We start from the raw sequence: 19,430 nt of genomic DNA, 5'->3' as shown, positions 1-19,430 counted from the left end.
CTTCTTGCTCATCAATAACCAGTTCTCACAACACTGACCTAAGTTGGGTGGGCTGTGATTTAATAGGCTTGTCAGAGCAATTTTACTAGCTTTGTCGCCTAGTTTCATTTGCATTCCTTTCTACCTCCTTTGAAACTCTTTTCTAGAAGGAATATGTGATGAACTCATACCCAGTGGTATCGATACCCTAGCAGTCAGTAAAAACAAACTCTGCCAACAAGACCAGCACACCTTGCTCAGCTCTCTAGCCTCAGGTTGTGTGTCCTGGCCCCTCACTCATTCATCTTCAACCACATTGTTTACTGTCTAGTTCTTCCTGCATACCAAGCAAGCCTTGTGCCTCTACCTAGAAAGCTCAGGTCTCTTCTCCTATGGTCCTTTAGTTCTTTGGCTGTCACTCCCTTAGAAAACCTATAACTTGGCCAGGAGCTAGTGGCTCACATCTGTAATCCTAGCTACTCAGGAGGCTGAGATCCAAGGGCCACAGTTTGAAGCCAGCCTGGGCAGGAAAGTCCACGAGATGCTTATCCCCACTTAATCACCAGAAAACAAGTGGCACCATGGTTCAAAGTGGTAGAGTGTTAAATAAATTTTTAAAAAAGTGGTAGAGTGTTGGCTGTAGTGAAAAAAGCTCAAGGACAATTTTCAGGCCCTGAGTTCAGGCCCTGCAACTGACAGAGAGAGAGAGAGGGAGAGAGAGAGAGAGAGAAGAAAACCTATGATTCGATCTAAATATCATGCCTACAATGCTGTGTGTTCTTAGAGACACCAGCTGGCACCTAAGTGTCTAAGGACAGAAGTGCCTTGTTCAGTGCTGGGTCTCCAGAGTCAGCAAGTACGCTGGCAAACTCTTCGGAAATTTGTCATCAATGAGCCATTGATTGCTCTTGGTGGCACAAACTGACCTACGAATTCAAGAAATTGGCTCCTATGGCAGGGTCTCTCTCTTCATAAAAGGTATCAGATCTATAGAGTCCTGGCAGAGGTTGCAGTATCTGTGACCTCAAGGGAGGTGATATGGGGTTATGGATATAGTTCATTGGTATAACATTTGCCTACAAAAAAAAGGGCTGGGAATAGTGGCAAGAGAGCTTGCCTTATATACATGAAGCCCTGGGTTTGATTCCCTAGTACCACATATATGGAAAATGTCCAGAAGTGGCGCTGTGGCTCAAGTGGCAGAGTGCTAGCCTTGAGCAAAAGGAAGCCAGGGACAGAACCAGGCCCTGAGTTCAAGGCCCAGGACTGGCAAAAAAAGAAAAAAAGAAAAAAGAATCAGTTTCTAAAGTCACAACCATGTAACAACCATTAAGTGAGGATGAGGCCCTGAATTCTATCTCCAGATCCCCAGAGAGTGAGAGCAAGCGAGAGAGGAAAAAAAAAAGGGGGGGGGGGAGAATTAAAATATAGATAAATTCATTGAAATAAGAACTAGATTAAAGCTGGAATAAAAGGGAGGAGAAACAGAATAAGAATTGACAGGACTGGGAATGTGGCCTAGTGGTAGAGTGCTGGCCCTGGGTTCAATTCCTCAGCACTTCATATATAGAAAAAGCCAGAAGTGACACTGTGGCTCAAAACGTAGAGTGCTAGCCTTGAGCAAAAAGAAGCCATGGACAGTGCTCAGCCTTGAGTTCAAGCCCCAGGACTGGCAAAACAAAAAACAAAAAACTGACAGCTAACAAAAGATTTCCTTAGAGCTGGGTGCTGGTGGCTCATGTCTGTGATCCTAGCTACTCAGGAGGCTGAAGTCTGAGGATCGTGGTTCAAAACCAGCCTGGGCAGAAAAGTCTGTGAGACTGTTACCTCCAATTAATCACCAGAGAAAAATGAAAGTGGTGCTATGGCTCAAAGTCGTAGAGCATTAGCCTTGTGCTGAAGAGGTCAGAGACAGCGCCCTGGCCCAGAGTTCAAGCCCCAACATGACCAACAAAAAAAAAAAAAAAGAAAGAAAGAACAGAAATCTTTCCTTAGAGTAATGAAAAATACTTTTTTTGGAAACAGGATCATGCTGTGTAGCCCATACTAATTCTCAAACTTGTGACCATTTTGTTTCTACTTCCTAGGTGCTGAGATTGTATGTATATGTCATCATGCCCAGCTTCAAAAGTTTTCAAATACAGAGCTGGGCACACTGATTCACACTCTAACTCCAGCTATTTGGCAAGTAGAATAGGAAGATTGTGGTTTGGGGCCAGCTAGTGAAAACCCCATCTCAACCAACAAGTCAGACCTGATGGTTCAAATCTGTGATCCCAATCAACTTAGAAGGCTGTATGTGATGGACTGCTACCTCATACCAAGCAAAAATGAGACCCAATCCAATAAATACCTAAAGCAAAAAAGGGCTGGTGGTGTAATTCAAGTGATAAGCAGCTATCTAACAATTGTGAGCCTGGGTTCACACTCTAGTACTGCAAAAAAAAAAAAAAAAGTGTTCCAAAATCTATTGTAATTCATGGTTTTTAGCTATAAATTTTATTCATATATATAGCAAGTGAATAGACTGTATGTTATGTGAGTTGTATTTCTATAAAGCTGCTGGGGAAAAAATAGAGGAGTTAGAGGCATGGCTCAGGTTGTAGGAGGCCTGCGAATGAACATAAACATCAGATATCAAGTTTGATTCTGAACTTCCACCAAAAAACAAAACAAAAACAGGGAAAAAAAATCTATTCCACAACTCCCTTTTTAGACACGGAAAATGTTCTCTCTTATCCAGCCCACAATAACATAAACCTGAATATCTGCCCTGGATACCACAGAGATGTGGAGACACCACAGGAAATTCTTGTAGCAGATTAGTGAAGTTTTTGTCTATGAAGTTCAAAGCCCAACCAATGCCATGTTTTTTGTTCAGACTGACACAAGCCATATTTAGAAATGCATGCTAGAAAAAAATGCTTTGAAGAATTTTACTCTCGACAGTCATGAATTTAAAATACCCATCCAGACGAGAAGACGTCTGAAAGATTCCATGCTTTGTTCTGTCTCTGGCTCTCCATATCTGTTACACATTGAGACTCCTGGGTCGGTGAGAACACGAAGGCGGGTGTTCTCCTGATCTCCTCTACCATTCTGACTTATGACATACTGGGTGTTTGAGCTCAGAGTATCTACTTGCTGGGCTGGTTCTCTACCCCTTGAACCATGCCCCCAGTCCTCTCTGCATCTTTCACTCAAGCCTCCTTCCGTGCTGAAGTTCCTCAGGGCTCTGGGCTATGGGCTGTTTCCAAGATGAATACATATCTCTGGGAAGATCCATCTTTCTTTTTTTTTGTGTTGGTCCTGGGGCTTTAACTTGGGGCCTGGGTGCTGTCCCTGAGTTTTTGTGCTCAAGACTAGTGTTCTACTACTTGAGCCATAGCTCCAGTCTTGGCTTTTTTTGATGCTTAGTTAGAGATAAGAGTCTCACAGACTTTCCTGCCTGGGCTGGTTTTAAACTGGGATCCTCAGATCTCAGTCTCTTGAGTAGCTAGGATTACATGCGTGAACCACTGGCACCTGGCTTGAAGATCCATCTTTCTAGCCCAGATTTTTCTCCTGTGATCCAGGCCTCACATATTAAGGGCCAAACAAATCTTCAAGACAAACACCTAAAAGCCAGTCTCCCACCTCTTTTGACATTCCTCCCCTGCCCTGGGAGTGGCATTACCATGGACTTTTTAGAATCCAAACCTAAAGTTACTTCTTTCTGGGAGATGAGGTAAAAGTCCTTCCAAAAAAGAAGCTACAGTTCATGAGGCAGTGAGGGGGCATTGTTAAAGATACAGTAGGTACTGTGAACTCAGTGATCTGAACAACCAAGTCCAGAGGGAGAAGAATGCCCACGTTATACTACATACCTCACCACAGACAGAACTTCTCCATCCCCTTCACTCAAAAGCTCCTGCAAAGCACCCAGAATGCAGCTTGCCGGCCTTACCTGCCGTAGGTCTCACCCCTTCAACCTGTCCTTTGCTTTTGCCAAACTGTTCACCCAAGAAGACGGCTGGGCCCCAGGGTCACAACAGCCTACCCCGTGATGTTACTGCTGAACAGAACCAGCCCTACCTACTTCAGGAAGGCTGTCTGTCCTCCAGCTGAGTAGTAATCTCTCCCAGGGCTGAGGAGGACATGACATCATCTTGACCCAATCACAAAATGTTCCTATGACGCCCAGAGGAAGACAGTAGTAAAAAGACAAAGGTGGAAAACGCTGGCTCCGGTTCAGACCCTAAGGCCTTGTCTCCCAACACATAAAATCAGCACCCAGCAGCCAGCCAGGAGCTGCTTGGTTTCCTGAGGAAGTGAGGGGAGGAAGTTCACAAAGCAGAAACAAGTAATCACTGCCCAGTTTCCTGAACACAAATCACTGAGAAGGGGAGGGTATCATTAAAACATCCAAACGGAAAAGCAGGCAGGCATAGGGAGCCAAGGCCCCAGAAAAGGAAGTGGCACTTCTGGGTCTTCCAACTCAAACTACTTCTGTGCCAGGGAGACAGGAAAACAGGACAAACTGGATACTAGGCTACTGCACAGAAATGGGCTCCAAGGAAGCCAGGGAATTAATACAAGAAATATGATCATTTGAAGACTCAGGTGAAAATTCATGAAATGTTAGTACCATTAGCATGAAAAAAACACAATGAAATAGCTTTAAGAAGGTCATGATTAAACTTTTTTTTTTTCTAGTAAAGAAACAGTTTAATCTCAGCTACTTGATTGATGAGATCCCTAGAACCAAATTCAAAGTCAGTCCGTGCAATCCTAGCTACTTAGGAGGCTGAGATCTGAGAACTGCAGTTCAGAGCCAACCGGGGCAAGGAAGTCCATGAGATTTTTGTTTGTTTGTTATTTGGAGGTTTTTTTTTTTTTTTTTTTTTTTTTTGGCCAGTCCTGGGCCTTGGACTCAGGGCCTGAGCACTGTCCCTGGCTTCTTCCCGCTCAAGGCTAGCACTCTGCCACTTGAGCCATAGCGCCGCTTCTGGCCGTTTTCTGTATATGTGGTGCTGGGGAATCGAACCTAGGGCCTTGTGTATCCGAGGCAGGCACTCTTGCCACTAGGCTATATCCCCAGCCCCATTGTTTGTTTGTTATTTGGACATAAGAGTCCCACGGGCCTTTCGGGCCTGAGTTCCTTCACACCACAATCCTCAGATCTCAGTCTCCTAAGTAGCTAGGATTACACAGGCTTATTTCCAACTAACTTTCAAAAAGCCAGAAGTGGAGCCATAGCTCAAGTAGTAGAGTGTGAGGCTTGACTGAACAAAACCCCGCCAAAATGTTAGCAAGAACTGCCCCCTCCTCCTCCTCCCCTTCAGAACAAACAAGTCAGGCAGGATGATTCAGGCTTGTAAACCCAAACACAAGCCCAAATACAAGAACAAAATATAAAATAAAATAAAATGGGGCAGGGAATGTGGCTTAGTGGTAGAGTGCTCACCTAGCATGCACGAAGCCCTGGGTTTGTCAGTACCACATAAACAGAAAAAGCCAGAAGTGGTGTTGTGGCTCAAGTGGTAGAGTGCTCTAGCCTTGAGCACAGAGAGGCTCAGGGACAGTGCCCAGGCCCTGAATTCAAGCCCCAGGACTGGCATGCATAAATAAATGCATACATACGTGCTTCTATGAAGCAGCGGAATGTGGCTGTGAATGAGGCAGACAGCACTTGCTGTCGGGGAGCCATTCCAGCAGCAGACACACTGCCTCCTGACTACTTCCATTGCTGACATGTGCTGTGCTCTGTAACAATTTATTACCACAAAACATGGCCCTCCACTACAAAGCCAATGTAAGATATCATTAGTGGTTCTGGAAGCCTTTCTATTTCGCAAACCACAAATAAGTTAGTTTCATTTAAGCAGAAGAAACACTTTTTCAGCCACAAAGTCAACAGAGCTGAAATTTACTTTCATAGCAGAGGCTTAAAAAAAATAAAAAAGGAGGGCTGGGAATGTGGCCTAGTGGTAAAGTGCTTTCCTGGTATACATGAAGCCCTAGGTTCAATTCCTCAGCACCACATAAACAGAAAAAGCTGGAAGTGGCGCCATGGCTCAAGTGGTAGAGTGCTGGCCTTGAACAAAAAGAAGCCAGGGACAGTGCTCAGGCCCTGAGTTCAAGCCCCAGGACTGGCAAGAAAAAAAAAAACACAAAAAAATAAAAAGGACAAATGGGTTAAATAGTCACACAGATGAAGGAATAGGCTTAATTTTGTTTAAGTTGAGGGTATTTTGGTTTTGTGGAGAGAAAAAGCAAGACCAAAGACTTTTAAAAGTTTACGTTTGTAGCCAGGCACTGGTGGCTCATGCCTAAATTCCTAGCTACTCAGGAGACTGAGATCTGAGGACTGTGGTTTGAAGCTACTCAGGCAAGAAAGTCTGTGAGACTCTCCAAGGAACCAGTAAAAACCCACAAATGGATGACTCAAGTGGTAGAGCACTAGCCTTGAGTGAAAAAGCTGAAAGCTCAATACCCTGAGTTCAAATCTCAATATTGGCAGAAAAATTATAATATGATTATTACTACCACTGTAGATCATATTGTGCTCTGTATGGCAGTTACAATTTCCAGAAACGTAACTAACCTTTCTGAAGTTCAGGCAACAAACTGAAAGAAGGGTTACCCTGCTCTATGGGTTCCTGAGGGAAACGAGGCCATGCCTCTACCCACTTCAACCCCAAGCAAGAGGGAAGATTGGAGGTGGACACAGCTGAGGAGGAGGTTCAATTGCTACAAATTACAAAGTACATGACAAATCCACTTATGCATGTGGATGGAATATATATTCTCTTTCCTACCTTAAGACCCAGGGGTGGGAACCACAGGTCTTTGTGAGCTACTAGGAAGGCTAACTTTTGCCTCTCCCAGCCTAGGCCACCAGAGCCCAGGGCATTCAAGTCCGAAAACCTAGCCAGCTTCCCTTAGCCTCTGTTCCTATGTGTACACATTTGCCTTCAGAACAGAGAATGGGGTATTCCCAGGTTTAAGCATAAATATACCTCACTAATACCAAATCCCCCTAGTTTTTTTAATAAGGAAAGTTATTTTTTTCTAGTTCTAATTGCATACTCAAAACCTTCCCATTCCTGCATTAAAAAAATAAAAATAAAATCCAGGTGTGGTGGCTCACACCTATCATCCTAGCTACTAAGGAGACTGAGATCTGAGGTCAAAGCTGGCCACGGCAGGAGAGTACATGAGACTCTTATCACCAGTTAACCACCAGAAAACCAGAAGTGGTGCTGTGGTTCAAGTGGTAGAGCACTAGCCTTGAGCAAAGGAGCTCAGAGACAGTACCCAGACCTTGAGTTCAAGTTCTACAACCAATAAAAAAATAAAAAACTAGGCGTCAGTGGCTCATTTCATTAGTCCTAGCTATTCAGAAGGCTGAGACCCGAAAGATCTCAGTTCAAAGCCTATAATTCGGATGTGAGGGCAATCTGGCTGTGACATCTGTCACTCCATTGATCGCCAGGGTTCATTCAGCTGATCTGGCTGGCTAGGCGGGTGTCCCCTTCCTCCCTCACAGCTCCATGTGCGTCCCTCCTGAAGCTGCGCACTCGGTCAAAGAGGACAACTATCCCCAATAGAGGAGGACTGGTCTTTGGTCAAGGGTATAGGAGTAGCTGTGCTCCCCTGCTAGAACCTCCAAACAAGCTCTCAAAGCCTATAATTCCAGAATATTCTTCTACATTTAGAAAACTACTTCATGTGTATCTCTGTACAGTTTTACACAAGTGAGCACATATAAACATTGTTATGCACTTTCTTTTTTTCACTGAATAACTGTTTCTCTATGCTGATCCATATCTGCACTGATATGGTTTATTTTTTTAAATTGTTTATTTTTGTACTGATCCTGGGGTTTGAACTCAGGCCCTGGGTGTTGACCCTGATCTTTTTCACTCAAGAATGGTGCTCTATCACTTGACCCAGAGCACCACTTCTGGTTTTTTGGTGGCTAATTGTTTTTTTTTGGCCAGTCCTAGGCCGTGAACTCAGGGCCTGAGCACTGTCCCTGGCTTCTTTTTTACTCAAGGCTAGCACTCTGCCACTTGAGCCACAGCGCCGCTTCTGGCCGTTTTCTGTATATGTGGGGCTGAGGAATCAAACCCAGGGCCTCATGTATACGAGGTAAGCACTCTTGCCACTAGGCCATATTCCCAGCCCCATTTGGTGGCTGATTGTAAATACAAGTCTTACTGACTTTCCTGCCCTGCCTGGCTTCGAACCACAATCCTCAGATCCCAGCCTCTTGAGTAGCCAGGCTTCTAGGTATTAACCACAGACACACAGCTCAGACAAAAAGCTTTTAAATGTACAAAAGATAGGGAGAGTTTAGCCTTGTAGCAGTATATGGGCTGAATTGAGGCTGAGAGACCTCTGGATGACACTCAACATATCACTTCTACAACAACTACATCACAGAGTTGTCATGAGGACTAAATCGTTACATACACCAACACTAACATAGTGAGCCCGAAGGCCAGTAGTGTTCAGTAAGTTACTGTTCTTAACTATGCATCCCATGCCTGCTTACTTTTCCACCTTCCTGTGTGTCATGGCTGGTCCTCAGCTCAAGAACTGCCTTTTCCAGGAAAAGTTCTCTAACCAGCAGGTTAAGAGTCCTTGTCTGAGAAATTTGGGCATGACTTATCTATCAGCACTTCCTACTGACTGCTTATCAGCTGTCAGCGGGTCCAAGAGCAAGAAGTTCCAAAGGGGACTGATTTAGGCTCAGAGATGACTAACCAGAATGCCAGGGACTATGTTGGTAAATACCAAAAGAAGGGTTAGGGACATGGCTCAAGTGGTAGAGTGCTTGCCTGGCAAACTCAAGTCCTAGAATCCAAACTCCAGTTTTTGTTTTTGCCTATTCTGGGGTTTGAACTTAGGGCCCAAGCACTGTCCCTTAGCTTTTTTGCTCCATAATGGTACTCTACTAAAGTCATACCTCCACTTCTGCTTTTTGCTGGTTAATGTGATTAAGAGTCTCACAGACTTTCTTGCCCAGACTGGCTTCAAACCAGGATCCTCAGATCTCGGCCTCATGAGTGGGTAGGGTTGAGCCACTGGTGCTCAGCTATCAAATTCCAGTATTAAAAAAAGAAGGCCAGGACATACTCTCTCAGTTCTTGGCACTGTAGTTCAGTTGAGCATTCCACATAGCTCCCCTGGTCAGAATCCCCAGACTGTGGCTCATACACAAAATCTAGTTCCCTTTCTTAGAACTTCCACTCCAATTCCCACATCATCTCCTAAAAAAACCAAGCCTTTCTTTGGAAGATACAAAATTAAGTTTAAGCTTTCTGGTTACAAACACATTCCAAGCATGCTTTCTTGGGGGTTACAGCTGGGTCAGTTTGGTTTAATTTAAAGTTTTCCCTGAAATTCTTCAAAGTACATGTACAGTCTCTCAGCTTAGGCTTATTATATCTTTTCTGTAGATGGTTGATTTGTATTATTTTTATTTTATTCCCAGATGTTCACTGATTCATCCATTCAACAAATGCTTGTTTCCAGAACACTGTGTCCTAAAAAGTGAATAAAACAAGCAAGTTTTCTGAAATTTGGCAGAACTTTTTTTGGTATCTCCCTTTGTAGGTACTTGGGCCTACACATGGGTATGGCATGCTAGGTACTTGTGGTACACTGCCATAAAATGTAAAAATGGCGTGTGTTTTTTTTTCCTTTCTTTTCCTTACACTGTGCCATTCAGCTCTATTCTGATCTTCCAGTAAAGAATATGGGTCATTTCTGTAAGCATTTATGACTGTGACCTTTACTAAACACAATCAAAGTATAGGAATAGCCTAGAAATAGCAGGGGAGCACAGTGGCAAACCCCTGTAGCCTCAACACTCAGGAGATGAAGGCAATAGAATCAGGAGTTCCAGGCCAGTCTGGGCTACAACAATAAGACCTATCTCCAAAATAAGTAAGTAAATAAATAAAAAAGGCCTGGGAGCCTATAATCCTAGTTACTCAGGAGGCTGAAATATGAGAATTCTGGTTTGAAGCCAGCTAGGGTAGGAAAGTCCATTAGCTTTTTTTTTTTTGGTGCTGGTCCTGGGGTTTGAACTCAGGAATTGAGCATTGTTCCCAAGGTTACTTTGCTCAAGAATAGCACTCTACCACTTGAGCCACAGCACTACTTCTAGTGTTTTCTGAGTAGTTTGTTGGAAACAGAAGTCTCATGGACTTTCCTTCCCCACTACTTCAAACTGTGATCCTCAGATTTCAGCCTCCTGAGTAGCCCAGCATCCATGAGACTTTCATCTACAATTACAACCAAAAAAGTCACAAGAGGAACTGTGGCTCAAGTGGCAGAGTGCTAAGCTAGAGAAAAAAAGCTAAGGGGCAAAACCTTGGCTCTGTCTTCAAGCCCCATTACTGGTAGTGTACCAAAACATAAATAGGAAGTAAGGATACAAATGTAAAACATATCTTGAGGGGAGCTGGGAATGTGGCTTAGTGGTAGAGTGCTTGCCTAGCATTCATGAAGCCCTGAGTTCCATTCCTTAGTACCACATAAACAGACATAGCTGGAAGTGGTGCTGTGGCTCAAGTGATAAGAGCACTAGCCTTGAGGAAAAAAAAACTCAAGCAAAGTGCACAGGCCCTGAGTTTAAGCCCCAGGACTGGCAAAAAAAAATTTTTTATTTGGGCTGAGAATGTGGTAGAGTGCTTGTCTAGCACACATGAAGCCCTGGGTTCGATTCCTCAGTACCACATAAACAGAAAAAGTAAGAAGTGGCACTATGCTCAAGTCGTAGAGTGCTAGCCTTGAGCAAAAGCAGCTCAGGGACAGTGCCCAGGCCCTGAGTTCAAGCACTAGGACTGGCAAAAAAAAAAAAAAAAATATATATATATATATATATACATATACATATCCTGAATCATATAGGTATGTATATAGAAGAGATGATATACATCAACTAGGAAGATCTCTAGTTTCAGGAAGAACAGGCCACCTTGGGAAATGATGGACTCTCTCACCTGTCAATCACACACTAGGTAGGTAAGAGCAGCACACACTGAGTGGGCGGTTAAGAAGGGTGAGCTAAGCCTCAGAAAATGTCCCCAGGAAGATGGAACAAGTGGAGCAGCAAAAGACACAGGTGAAGAAACACAGTCACAAAGAGTATGACACCCTAGAGCTCCAAGGAGGTTAACCTTCTTGATGTCATCATGACAGCAAAAAATGCTCATCCTACCAAATACTTACAGGCAAAGTCAAAGAGAATGAAGAAACAATGGCTGCTGCATCTACTAATCAGAGGACCCTCAGGCAGGGGGAGTTGGGGACCCTCAGGTAGGGAGAGTTCCAAGAGAAAAACACATATGAAGCAAAACTCAGTATTTCCCCACCTTTGGTGCTAGTACTGGGGCTTGAATTCCAGGCCCATGCTTTCTAGGCTGGCACTCTGGAGGTGAACCCCAGTACCACTTCTGGAGATATAGTCTCATGAACTTTCCTACCTGGGTTTTGAATCTCAAATCTAAGCCTCCTGAATAGCTAGGATCACAGGTGTGGGCCACTAGCACCCAATGAATTACACCCATGCAATCTATAAACTTAACACTGTAGAGATGGGCGCCAGTAGATCATGCCTGTAATCCTCGCTACTCAGAGACTGAGATCTGAGGGTCGCAGTTCAATGACAGTCCCCAGCAGGAAAGTCTGTGAGACTTTTAATCACAATCAACCACCAGAAAACTAGAAGCGCTCAACTGAAGTGGTACAATGGTAGCTTTGAGTGAAAAAGCTCAGTCAGGGACAGTGCCCAAGCCCTGAGTTCAAGCCCTGTGACCATCTAACTAAATAATAAATAAAATGTACACTGTAGAGAAAATGACAAGCTGTTTTCTCTAAATCCAAAACAAAGCAATTCCTTATCCCAATCAACATCCTAGGTCATCATTTTCCACTAAGGACAAAAATCACAGGATTTAAAGGTAAGTGGACACAATACCCATGTAATACTCCAACCTGCTAGCTCAAGACACATTATTTTCCTAGAAACTTGGAAGATATGCTGGACAGTACAGCTCCTGGTATTGTGGACATCAGGTTTTCAATAAAATAAACATTTAGCTAAAATGTCAGCAGAATCATAAGCAACACACACATATATATGTATACATGCTTAAATATAAATAAATATATTTCAAGGATGCTAAAGCATGTTGTCTTCCAAAAATCCAGAGATAATTTTAGATTGAAAAAAATCTAGGCTTGCCAAGGGAATCTGAGATCTTTTCTATCTTGGTCTCCAATGCTAACCTACGTATTCGTGTGCAAAAATAGAGGAAGATTAGAATCTCAAATGCCAGACTGAAAAGTTGCCACAACAAACCTGAACTCTACATATGGACTTATCTTGTCAAACGAAACAGCAATAAAATGAAACTTTTTTTTGCTTTAGAATACCTACTTAAAAAACTCAGAAATGAAATGAATATTTCCTGGACTTGTAAAGCGACATGACTGAAAGGGAAAACAAAATTTTATGTAAGGAAGCAATGGTGTTATTTTTCCAGGAATATGAAAACATATCATACACAAAAACTACTAAAAATTTGAAAGTAGCCCTTTATAAACACAAACTTAGAAATTTGTCTAAAATATAGCTCATTCAATAAAACTGGGACAAATGTCTAGCCATGTGGGAAATTATTTTGTATCTTAAACCAAAAATAAATTTTAAGTAAATAGCTAAGAGAGGGAGAGACACAGAGAAGTAAACACAGATGGAATTCTTGTAATATTGAGCGAGAAGAAATTTTTCAAACATTTCAACAAAGAGGGAAAAAAAATACTACCTTTGACCCCATTTGCAAAATTATGGCTAAGATACAAATCAAATCCATTTGGGCAGAATTATTTTGTGACTAACTGAAAACAATGTATATATTCATCATTAGGGCTTGGTTAAATAATAGTATACTATGAAGCCTATAAAAGTGAACACCTATGTATTCATTCCTATCACCAAATTGTTAGCAGTGGTTGTCACTGTTTTTTCCTTGACACTTTCGGTAGTGTCTTGAATGTGTGTGTGTGTGTGTTTGTGTTTAACCAAGACAAGAGAAATTAATTGCTTTTCTAATAGGAGCTGGTGGTGATGTTGAGAGGCGGGGCTATAATCTTTTCCAACTGGGGGGGGCTTCCCCCCAAGCTGAATGTTTCTGGGGGGGAAAACGTTAAGAAGTATAAACAAAATTCTTATCATGCCACACAGACAGTCGGCTTCTTTGCTTTTGCTCTGTCAGTCGCAGGGAAGAAAAGACACACCCCTGACCCGGTGATCGCGATCGCTCCCGCTCCCACTCCCACCACCACCACCACCACCGGTGTGGGTCCTTCGATCCTCAAAGCCCCAGCTTCACCCGGGGGTTCCCCGGGGGCCCCCCCCGCCCCTCCCCCTGGTCCCACTGCGCCTACAAGGCTCCCACAGGGCCGGAAAATCACGTTCCTCCCAGGCCCGTGCGGCACCGCGGGGAAGCTGCGCCCAGCCCAGTTAGAAGGGGCAGCGGAGACCGGGGTGGGGGTGGGGGTGGAGGAAGGCGGTGGCCGCCGTGGGGCTGCGCGCGGGCCGCGCCCCCCATCACCAGCCCCTGGCCGACCCCAGTCGCCGGCCGCTCGCACCCTTCCACCCCCACCCCCCGCGCCGCTGTCCCTTTGAGGACGCCGCCGCAGCCAGCTTCCGGGAGCCGGTCCTGGCGCCAGCCCGCCGCCCGGACCGACCGCGTCTCCCAGAGCCCGAGTCCCACCGAGCGGCTCCCCGACCCCGTAGTCTCCAGACCACCCGCTGCCGCACCCCCCCCCCCCACATTCCTAGGCCGGGCCTACGCCGTGCGGCCCCTTCCGGGCTTCCATCCGTCCGTCCTCTCGGCCGGGGCCCTCACAGCCCCGGCGTCCTCCACGGAGCGGGCGGACAGCCTCACCCACCCCACCTCCCCGGGTGAAGCGACGCCCTGCGAGCTCCCCCCGCGACCCGCTAGGATGTGACCGCCCCCCACCCCACCGCCCACCTCCCCACAGCGCGACCCCTGGGTCGTCGACGCTCGGGCCGTGGCCGAAGCCGCCCGCGCGCCCGCCCGCTCGCTCGCTTCTCACCTGCGAGGCGCCCCGGCTCCCAGCGCGCGCCGCCTCGGCCGGCTGTGTACACCGGAAGTGACGGCGTGACGGCCCCGCCCCCCGACTGCCCCGCCCCCGCGGGCTCCGGATCTTTCCTCCTCCTCCTCCCCCTCCCCCTCCCCCTCTCCCTCCTCCTCCCCGGGTCAGTATCGACCCCTTCCCTCCCGCCTCGCCCCGTGGGGCGGGGGCGCCCCTGAGCGTCCTCCCCTCGCGATCCGGGGCCCCCCACCCGAGGGGAAGAAGGAGAGCCGGCTAGGAGCACCTGCAGCCGGATCCTGCAGGCAACCCCATGGTGCCCACGGTGGCGCGGCCTCGAGAGGGGATGGGGCTGCTTGCTTAAGAGGGTTACGGTTGGCACTGGAGGGGAGCCTCATAGGCTCTGATGGTGGAAATCCAAGACAACTGTTAGCAATGCGTGTGACCAGGGAGTGCCAATTGTAACAAGTGGCAGGAGGGGAAAGTGTTAGAGGGAGGGAGGAGGAGGAGGCAGGAAGGAGGAGGATAGGAGAACTTTCTTAAACCTGTAGCCCTAGGAAGGGGGGAGAGGGGGAATTCAGGAGGGAGAAGAAAAGGGAGAGAAGGAAGGTGGAAAGGCTCATGCCTGTAATCTAGGTTACCAGGAGACTGGTATCTGACAATCATGGTTCAAAGCCAGCCTTGGGCAGGAAAATCCTTGAGACTCTTACTTCCTATTAACCAGCCAAAAGCCGGAAGTAGTGTCGTGGCTTAAGTGGCCCCGAGTACCTGCACAAGGAAAGAAAAAAGGAGGGAGGGGGAGAAGAAAGAAAAAATGCAAAATGCCAGGTAATGGGTTTATCACAGTCTTGGAGCAGAGAGCTGGAGTCCTAAAACAGAAAACAAGGAAAAGGCCCTGAAACAGGTGAGTGGACAGGAGAGGTGCTTAGACTTTTCCAATAGCAAGTACTAAGGTTCCATGGTAGGTCAATAGCCACTAGTTGAGACCGGATTTCTCTTCCCACTAAGTACCTTGTCTCACAACAGCTCTCATATAAAAGTGAGGGTGAGCCAGGGCTCATCAAGGGTTGAACTGAGAAAAACAAGAGTTACCAACATGCTGGACTGGGGAGCCCAAGCTACCAAAAGGGGCCTGAGGAAGTGGAGAGATTGCTTGGACGAAGTGACTGTGAAGACTGACAGACTTTCATGGGCTAAATGCAGCCCTCTGTCGTCGTGGTCCCCCCCCCTCCCTGTACTGAGGTCTCCTGCCATGCCTTCAAGCTACTTTTTTGCTGGTTATTTTGGAGGTGGGAGTCTTGAGGACTTCTCTGCCCAGGCTGGCTCTGAACTATAATCCTCTAGATCTCAGCCTTCTGAGTAGCTGGGATTGTAGGTGTATGGTTTATAGCTGGCTTTTTATGCAGGTTTCATATTCTGTATTTCAAAAAGGCTGAAAAACCAGACTATCTCACTTCCAGGCGCTCCCAGGGGTTTGCAGAACTGACTTTCTTAAGCAACTAAGATTATTACTGTTGGCTTGGGCACTACTGAAGGCAGGAAGAGCAGGAGCTTTCAGGCTGGGCGTTTACATGTTAGTTTTAGTGGGAGCATCTGAGACAGCCTTTGGTGTTTTCACAGCCAAGTCTACTTGGTGTGAGTGGGGAGCAATAGTCTACAGAGGGCAATTTCTTTTTTTGGGGGGGGGGGTATTCCTTGGGCAGGAGGTAAAAGTTACAGGATAGTTGCGCATCTCAGAAAAGCAGCAGCTAGCTGCATTCCACAATCCACAGGATTCAGGAGCTGCTGTGAAGAAAGCTGGCCAGACATTTTGGGCACAAAGCAACTGGCTGCATTTGCTGGGTTTGGAGAGACACTAGTGGGAAAGGCCAGAGCTTAGGCAGCTTGGCAAGGAGGAATGGAGAGGCGGGTTTGTGAGGAAGGTGAACCTTTTCCCCAGTCTCCAGATTGTTCCCTGGAGGACTGGGGCTGGAGCCTTGAGCTTTTTTTTTTAATTCCCCCAATGAAAGCAGGTGCTCTAACACTCAAGCTACACCTCCACTTCTAAACTTTGCTGGTTAGTTGGAGATGTCTCAAGAACTTTTCTGCCCAGGCTGTCTTCCAAAAAGCTCAAGTGATACAGTGCTAGCCTTGAGCAATAAGCCAAGGCCAGTGTCCAGGCCCTGTACTACACACACACACACACACACACACACACACACGTCTAGGTTGAGCACTTTCCCTTCAGATTCACAAACCCACGGTGTACGGGAGGGGCCAGCAAGAGATCTTATATTTGATTGGTTAAAGAAACTAGAACTCTGTCCTACATTCCTGGACATGGGTGGACTTTTCTTTCCATTATCAAAATGTAATAACTCCAACTGCTTGTTACTGAAACAAGAGAGGATTTATTAGCCTTAACAAAAAGAGCACTGTAACCATCAGAATGGCTGTCCTTGGCAACAGGCCCAATGCCTGGGAGTGACTCCCAAACTGCAGCCCATTAGTTCCCTCTAGGGTACCATAGGAAGGAGGATCCAAAAGGTTGGTCAAGTCTTCATTCCTTCTACAAGAATAAAAACCCAAAAGGCAGCTAGGTGCAAATGGCTCACCCTTATAATCCTAGCTACTCAGGAGGCTGAGATCTGAGGATCACAGTTCAAGGCCAGGCTGGGGCAGAAAATTCTATAAGACAAAAAACTGGAAGTGGGTGCTGTTGCTCAAGTGGTAGAGGGCTAGACTTGGGCAGAGAAGTTCAAGGACAGCACCGAGGACCTGAGTTCAAGCCTCAATACTGGTGTGCACATGCACGCATACACACACACACAAGCTTAAAAATAATGGTCTAGAGAAGAAATGGTTAAAGTTACAAAGTCAGTTCAAGGCCTATAAGAAGTATGGAATAGGGGCTGGGAATATGGCCTAGTAGTAAAATGCTCGCCTTGTATACATGAAACCCTGGGTTCCAGTCCTCAGTACTATGTAAACAGAAAAAGCCAGAAGTGGCACTGTGGCTCAAGTGGTAGAGTGCTAGCCTTAAGCAAAAGAAACTCAGGGACAGTGCCCAGGCCCTGAATTCAAGACCCAGGACTGCCCCCCCCCCCCAAAAAAAAAGGAGAGAGGATTGATCAAGAGCCAATCAGAGCTGGAGACCGGCTCAGGCCTGTTTGTAATCCTAGTAACTCAAGAAGCTGAGTTCTGAGGAATGCGGTTCAAAGCCAACCCAGGCAGCAAAGTCCAAGAGATGCTTATCTCCAATTAACTGCCAAAAGGCCAGAAATGAAGCTGTGGCTCAAGGAGTGTCAGCTGTTGCTCAAGGGGTGCCAGCCTTGAGCAAAAAAGCTCTAGGACAGCACCCAGAATCTGAGTTCAAGCCCCAGGACGGACAGACAGACACACACACACACACACACTCTACACAGTCAAAAGCCAGTCAGAAACTCCTGGACAAAGTTATAAACAAACCAGGGCAGTTTTCTTTTGGATGAAGCAGAAAGGGACCGTTACTTCTCAATTAACAGTATTTTCTTGAGCCATAACAGATTATAGACTAGCTGTAGACAGCTATCATAAGAAGCATATTAAGAGGATATAGATAGCTGGGGATGGAGAGTACATTTTTGTATTATGAGGTCAGTAGTTGATAAACTATGTAAAATCTATGACCTGGTGTCTCACTCTTATAACTCTAGCTACTTGGTAGAAATTGAAGAATTGAGGTTCAAGGCCAACCAGAGCATATTTTTGAGACTCCATCTCAACCAATGGCTGGGTGTAGTTGTGTACCTCGTATCCTAGCTACCAGGGAAATGCAAAGACTGGGCTTAGCAATGTGTGCCTTCATCCTCAGTCATACAGGGAAGCATAATTGCAGTTCAGGCCCACCTGAGCATAAAGGAGAGACTCTACCTGGAAAATAACCAATGCAAAAAGGGGCTGCAGGCTGACAGGAATCCCCATTCTTATCATTCATTTTTATGCTGACACTGGAACTGAGAGCTATCCTTAAACTTTTCTTGCTCAAAGCTGGTGCTCTCCCACTGGAGCCATAGCTCTACATCTGGCTGTGTGTGTGTGTGTGCGTGTGTGTAGTTAATTGGAGAAGAGTCTCACAGACTTTCCTTGTGCTTTCATTTGGCTATTTTGCACAAAGCTGGAGCTGTCATTTGACCAACACCTCCACTTCAAGATTCTTGCTGATAATCAGGGGATAAGAGTTGCATTGACTTTACTGCCTGGGCTGGTTTTGAAACAGAAGCTTAGATCTCAGCCCCCTGAATAGCTAGGATTACAGGTGTAAAAATCCATGGGTTGTTGTCATACCACGCCCACATTCTTTTTACGTTACACCTAATTTCTACCTTAATCACTGTTGCCAACAAAGTTCACATACTCAGAACAGAGCAAAGTAGAACCAACCACCACCTAAGCCAGAGAGAAAACGTATAAAGTACTTTTTAGTATGGACAAAACCCATCTGCAGGGTCATCATCAATGGTGCTGTATGAAGCTGACACTGGGGAATTATGCTAAGAAGCGGGACTGGAGGCCTTTTCATACATTGAGTAGTAAACAGACTCCGGTGCCCAGTACCAGAATGACTGGAAAAGCCAACCAGTGGAATGCATTAGTCTCAGCTAGGCCCAGGCTTTCCTCACCCCTCCAGACTTGGCCTTCTTCACACCCAGACTGCTCCAGCTGGAGGGGGAGGGCCAGACTTGCTGGGCCCAGAGCGCCTTTCTGGGCTGCTCAACTGAAGTGACTATGAGTCATCCTATTAGAGTCTCATTACCAAACTCCAATATGCTCTGGGCTTTTAGCCCAGCACCGGTGGCTCACGCCTGTAATATTAACTACGGGGTAGTTGAGGTCTGAAGATTGAGGTTCGAGGCCAGTCCAGGCAGGAAAGTCTGTGAGGCTTTTAACTTCAACTAATCACAAAAAAAATCCAGAAGTGGAGTTGTGGCAGAACATTGGCCTTGAGTGAAAAAGCTAAGGGACAATATCCAGGCCCTGAGTTTAGGCCTCACTACAGGGCGCAGAGGATGGGATCTGAGAATCACAATTCAAAGCCAGCCCAAGTAGGTAGAAAAAGCCAGAAGTGGTGCTGTAGCTCAAATGGTAGTATGCTAGCCTTGAGTTCAACCCCCATAATCAACAAAAAAAATAAAAATAAGTTCTGGCCCCCCACAGCTGCTATTTCACTCACTGTAACTTAAGACATGATAGTTTACAGCATTTGCTTGTGAACATGGCCACTACATTCAGATTTAATGGATTTGTTGACCAAGTTCAATAACTCTGAACAGAGCTGTGATTTCTGACAGCTCTGAATCACCGAAAAACAG

General features: G+C 45.9%; 1 protein-coding gene across 4 annotated transcripts in view; it reads right to left on the bottom strand.

The window, feature by feature from the left end:
- Positions 1–14,155, bottom strand: part of Garre1 (granule associated Rac and RHOG effector 1) — a 67,160-nt gene extending 53,005 nt beyond the window's left edge. For 2 of the 4 annotated variants that reach the window (XM_048329756.1, XM_048329759.1), the window contains exon 1: positions 3,926–4,732. The gene's annotated coding sequence lies outside the window, so the exon portion shown is untranslated. Of the gene's footprint in view, positions 1–2,332; positions 3,349–3,925; positions 4,733–14,103 lie in introns of those variants that run through there. The other 2 variants (XM_048329757.1, XM_048329758.1) reach the window with 2 other exon arrangements.
- Between the last annotated feature and the right edge of the window lie 5,275 nt (positions 14,156–19,430).

This window comes from Perognathus longimembris, chromosome 20 (genome assembly GCF_023159225.1).
Source record: "Perognathus longimembris pacificus isolate PPM17 chromosome 20, ASM2315922v1, whole genome shotgun sequence".
NCBI classification, from domain to species: Eukaryota; Metazoa; Chordata; class Mammalia; order Rodentia; family Heteromyidae; genus Perognathus; species Perognathus longimembris.
Note: the sequence above shows the minus strand (reverse complement) of the source record. Positions and strands in the feature narration are given on the sequence as shown.